The following is a 6,152-nucleotide window of genomic DNA, read 5'->3' on the forward strand; positions in this document are numbered from 1 at the left end:
TCTAGTTGCAGTGAGCGGGGGCTACTCTTTGTTGTGGTTCGTGGGCTTCTCATTGTGGTGGCTTCTCTTGTGTCAGAGCACTGGTTCCAGGCACGCAGGCTTCAGTAGTTGTGGCACGTGGGCTCAGTATTTGTGGCTTGCGGGCTCTAGAGCTCAGGCACAGTAGTTGTGGCACACGGGCTTAGCTGCTCCGTGGCATGTGGGATCTTCCTGGGCCAGGGCTCGAACCTGTGTCCCCTGCATTGGCAGGCAGATTCTTAACCACTGCGCCACCAGGAAGCCCTCCTCTCAGAATCTTGAAGGTTAGAAATAATGTTTTTTTCTCTTGTCATCTAGCTTTCAGAGATGCTGGTGTCTGACATCACTTGATTTCTAATCCATGCATATATGAATCTCATCTCACTTTATACCATTAGATCGTCTCCTTCCACCTTGACTGTGGGCCCAGCCAGAGGGGTCAAAAGGACTCTAGTAGACAGGGTGCAAGTGGAGGTTTGAAAAGTGCTTGTGCATTGGGCTGGCCCCTTCTTGCTGCTGAGAACCCTTCCATCACCCTTGTGAACAGAACAAACTAGTTTCCTAGACGATAAGAGATTGTGTGGAGAGAAGTCCCAGCCATCCCAGGACATCCCAGACACGTGAGCGAGGCCATCTGGGATGATACAACTAACAAGCATCCAGCTCAGACCAGAAGAACCACCCAACCAACACATGACTTAAGTCGCTAGGTTTGGGTGATTCGTTACACAGCAAAAGCTGACTGATATACTTCCCTTCCATATTCCAGAAGCTGTTAGAAGAGTCTCCTTATCCCTACCTTTCTCAAATTTCAAAGATGTGCCTCGATGTGGATTTTTTTTTTTATCAGTTGTGTTGGAGACTCATATCTCTTTCACTCTCCGGAAACTCATATTCTTTAATTCTGAGAACATTTCTCATATTTTCAAAATTATTATTTCTTCCCATCTATTTTCTCTTTCTGGAGTTCCTATTATTTAAATATTGGACCTGAAAACATGCCCCATTGGGTTAACAGAAACTGGTGACTAACAGAAATTCTTGAGCTTGTCTTACAGAACACCAGATAAGGGAACAGCTTTTTAAAAACCCCTCCACTTGTGACCTGCCTTCACTGACCAAGGTCACCTTAATTATTTTTTGGCTCCCTAACTGCCCGCTATAGATAACACCTTTGAAGTAGGGGTTGCTATAGTAATGGGGGCTTAAGTTGTTTTCCAGGAACTTGGAGTCGGTTCCAGTGCAGTTGAAGCGGGTAAGACTGGTTAGGAATGCCCACCCTAAAATTTGGCCTGCACAGGTGTCCAGTGAAATACATCTTGACATCAGAGGGCTGAAAAACTCCACCCTCAGATCGTGATAAATGCCTCCATTTTTTTTTTTTTAACAGGCATCCCGTGGAAAAGCATGTAACCCAGATACACCTGCGCACAACACCGGTTACCTCACTTTTTCCCTACCTCCAGTCACCTTTTCCCACACCTAAGACCACCCTACTCCTTTATCCCATAAATATCTCAAGCCCTCGCCTTCGGGGAGGCAGATTTGAAATTTGTTCTCCATTCTCCTTCCTTGGCTGCCTTGCAAAGAAACCTTGTCTGTGTGACAAACCTCCATGTCTTAACGTTTGGCTTGCTTCACGTCAGGCAAATAAACCTGGCTTGGTAACAGACCTACTAGATTGCACTCCTATTTTTTTTTTCAAGCTTTAATTCCTACTTCCTGTTTCTATGTCTTTTTCTTATACTTTCTGGGGTATTGCTTCAATTATTGAATTTTTAATTTATAATAATAACATACTTTGTTTCTGAATGTAATTTTTATAATATTTAGTTCTTTTTTTCCCTGGATGAAATATCTTATCTGTCTGTGGATCTTAGTTATAGCATTATCTTTTTAAAAAAAATCTCTGTTCATCCCACTTTTCTTTTTCTGTTTGTTTTATTCTGTCTTTTGGGTTAGAGGCTGTACTCAGATGTTCAGTGGCTTTTGATTATTCATAGTTTTTTGGGGGGGTTTTGTGGGGGTTTTTGGTTAATATTTATTTATTTAGTTAGTTAGTTAGTTATTTTGGTTGCACCGGGTCTTAGTTGTGGCAGGCAGGCTCCTTTGTTGCGGCTTGCCGGCTTCTTAGCTGCAGCAGGCAGGTTGTGTAGTTGCGGCAGGCAGGCTCCTTAGTTGTGGTACGCATGTGGGATCTAGTTCCCTGACCAGGCATCAAACCTGGGCCCCCTGCATTGGGAGCACGGGGTCTTATCCACCGTACCACCAGGGAAGTCCCGATTATTCATAATTAAATGTAAAGCACCACAAAGCTTCTTGGAAGCTGTGTATATTGGCAGAATTTGTGAACTGGCGGCCCTCCCTTTAGGGTGACCATGTCGCAACCTGGTCATTTTATTGGAAGGATGAAAAATGTGAATATCTATGGGGCTTTTCTCTTGGGTCAGGCGATTTCCCCAGGAAAAGTTCTCCAGTACCCTACTGGGGGTTGCAGGGTGGGGTTAAACCTCACTGCCAGCATTCTAGGACCTACATAGGGCAGGGTCAATGTGCCAGCTCTTACTTAACCCCGATTTCCAATGCGGTGGTCTGGAATGTAGGGGACACGGGTTCGATCCCTGGTCCGGGAAGACCCCACATGCCACGGAGCAACTAAGCCCGTGCGCCACAGCTACTGAGCCCACGTGCCACAGCTACTGAAGCCCACACACCTAGAGCCCTTGCTCTGCAGCAAGAGAGGCCACTGCAATGAGAAGCCCGCGCACCACAACGAAGAGTAGCCCCCACTCGCTGCAACTAGAGAAAGCCCGTGTGCAGCAACGAAGACCCAACACAGCCAAAAATAAATAAATTTATGAAAACAGTCATAATAAAAAACATTAATTTATCCAAAATGTTATATAATTATTTGGGGAGATTGGCGAAGAAAAATTGCATGTCTATGTATATGGTATAAGAAGATTAAATCTTCACCTTCTGTAGTATGGACTATGCTCTGAGAACTTGGGAACACAGCTTCCTGTGCCTCTCCAGGGAGTAAGGTTGTCCTCTTCTCCCTGCTGTTGTACCTGCCTTGTCTGAATCCTGAGCCTCAGCAGTTTCTGCACTGGGAATCCATTGCCTTGCCCCTTGGCTTTTCGTCCTGTAGTTGCTGAGCTCTCAGCTTGCTTCTGTCTGCTAAATGAGTTTACTAGCATCTGTAACTGTGCGGCTAGTTCTCATCAGCTATTGTCTCCTTCTCCGTTCTTCTGAATTTATGCCTTTAAAAAGTTTTTTAATTCTCTTTTCTTCTCATCTTAAGTGAGGTGTGGATAGGAAGCTCGTGTGCAGCTCATCTTGTTTCACTGAAACCTGTAGTCAGCTTTTCATACGAATGGTGAGTGCTTTTGTACAAGCTAGTTACCCAAACTAAAAATAATTGATTACATGGGTGGTTGGAGTCAATGCATCTATCTGACCCACTTATTTTATAAAGAAATAAATTTTTTATCTGAAGGCGACTACCCATCCCAGCTGTTTCATTGTCAAGCACACTGCTAAGGATTTATCAAAATATATACTTACTGGGCACTTTGTGTTTTCCACTTGATCTGAAGGAAAAGAAACAGACTAGCAAGGGATGAAACGCCAAGCTCTTTGCTTGTTTAAATGTCAGAATGTTGCCACACTGAATGATGGATGAGAGCCTGGGTCAGCACTATTTACTGAAGAGCACATGATGTTTTGTCTCAGTGAGCAGGAAGATGTTTTGTGATGAAATGTGGTAAAAGCTTGTCATTTTTTCCAACTAAGCAGTAAAAGGAAGTACACAATGTAAAATGATCAATGAGAAGCTCTGAGTCATCAGTAACATAGGAAAATGGGCAGCTAGGACACCAACAGTGTTTTTTCTGCAGGTTAAAAATTAAGATTGAATGTGCTGAAACAGAAAGCAATAACAGCATGGCCTGGGAGCCCAAGTAACTATGGGACTTCAAGGCATTTAAATGTAGTTCGTGTTTTTTAAAGTTACTGAGTGGTGGGGACAATGAGGTAAACCATAGTGATTCTATTTTCTTTAGAGTCAGGTTTATTAAGATATAACTTACATACAGTAAAATTCACTCTTTTCAGTGTACGTTCTATGAATTTTGACAGATCCATTCAGTGATGGAGTCACCACTGTGATCAGTCCCATAAAACTCTCCCCAATTTCCTTCTGTTCCCCAACCCCAGCCCCTGCAACCAATGATCTGTTTTCTGTTCCTGAAATTCTCTCCTTTCCAGTTTATCATATAAATGGAATCATACAGTAGACAGAATTTTTATTCTGGCTTAAATATTTCTGTACAGGTTTTTGTGGGAACATAAGTTTTCATTTCTCTGGGATAAATGCCCAGGAGTGCAAGCTGGGCTTAAGTGGTAGTTGCATATTTAGTTTTTAAAGAAACCACCAAACTGTTTTCCAGAGAGGCTGTGCCACTTTACATTCCCACTGGTTATGTGGAAGTGATTCAGCTTTGATTTTTTTTTTTTTTTTTTTTTTTTTTTTTTTGGTAAATTTGTGTTAAGCTGCTGAAACTGTCAAAGATTTACTCAGGTTAAAATGTATGCACTTTTAAGAATGTTTTCTTTCTGGAAGTGTCATGACTAATCTCACTGCAATAAAAAAAAAACTAAGCCACTCCCAAAAGGGAAAACAAAAATCATGCTGGCCTTACTCTTTTCCCCCAGAAACTTTAAACACCAGGGAAAAAATGGAATAATGATGTTTACAAAGTTCTTGGCGGGGAAAGAACATGGGATCCATGAATATCCAGCCAAAATTCTAATCAGGCATCTCACAGGCTAAGGAGCTCTGGGAACAGAGCAGCAGCCCCGCGGGGCCCCTGGAAAACAAAGCAAAGCAAAACAAAACAAAAAGAAAATACTATAATGAAATCCAGCCAACCCATAAGTGAATCAAAATAAAGAATGGAACGAGAAAATTGTAATAAAAAAATGTCAGTGCGCATTACATCCACTTAATTATAGACGGAAATCAAACAACTGGAGGATGCATAGTTGTAACACAGATGCATATATAAGTTCTGAAAAGTAACAATAATACAAGCAACATAATCAGGAGACTAGGGCAGAGCAGACAAAGATCATTACAAAGATCATTATAGCTTTCATTACAAAGAGACAATAGTGCCCTAAATGGAAACTTATGATAAAAAATACTTGGATCTCAACGATTTTCATTAAGACTATATATGACATAATATAATATATATCTTAGGCATTAAAGGAAACTTTTAGGTACCCTTATTTCTTTGGTAGTCAGTAATCTATTTAGTTTTAACTCAGTTCATTTGGAAATGACCAAAAAAAAAAAAAGACTGGGTGTCCTGCCAGGTATACTGTGCCGTGAATACTAACCAGCTGTACATCTATTTATAAATACATTTCAGCATTCCTGATTGCCTTGTGCAGTTTAAATTCTCCTTTGAACCGATTGCAACATCTTACTGGTTCTTTCATAATGAATGAGTTGAAATCTTTGTCATGTGTTCATTTCATATTTGTATGAGAATCACAAGTTTACCTTTTCTAAAACTTATCTTTTAGCATTCATTTAATGTAGCACATTGGGGGCAGTTGGTGGTGGTGGGATGAATTGGGAGATTGGGACTGACATGTATACACTAATATGCATTAAATGGATAGCTAATAACAACCTGCTGTATAAAAAGCTAAATAAAATAAAATTCAAAAAAAATAATGTAGCACATTGGGTTTTCCTGATAGGAAATTGTCTCTGAAATTTCTCCCTGTTGAAACACCTGGCAGGCAGGTGAGCTTATGATGTCAGTCTGCCCTCCTGGAACATTTGTAGAAACCTTGGACATGAGTTTGCGCCCCAGGGACTGTCACATGCCTCTGTTATTGGGCTTTTGGAAACAAGGCCTGGAGCTGAGCTTGGACCTTGGTTGGGGGGCATCTTTCTTGGGGGGCTGCCTACTTCCTCTGTCATCGCTCTCTCTACCTGCCCTGCCTGGGCCACACATCTGGGCAGGGGCTGTTGAGATTCCTGTGGGGCAAGTAGGGCCACAGGGCAGTTAAGAGCTGTGAGGGCTTTGGATTTAGACTTCAGTTATGCGGGTTGG

This window comes from Mesoplodon mirus (genome assembly GCF_964341445.2).
Source record: "Mesoplodon mirus genome assembly, chromosome: 15".
Lineage (NCBI taxonomy): Eukaryota > Metazoa > Chordata > Mammalia > Artiodactyla > Ziphiidae > Mesoplodon > Mesoplodon mirus.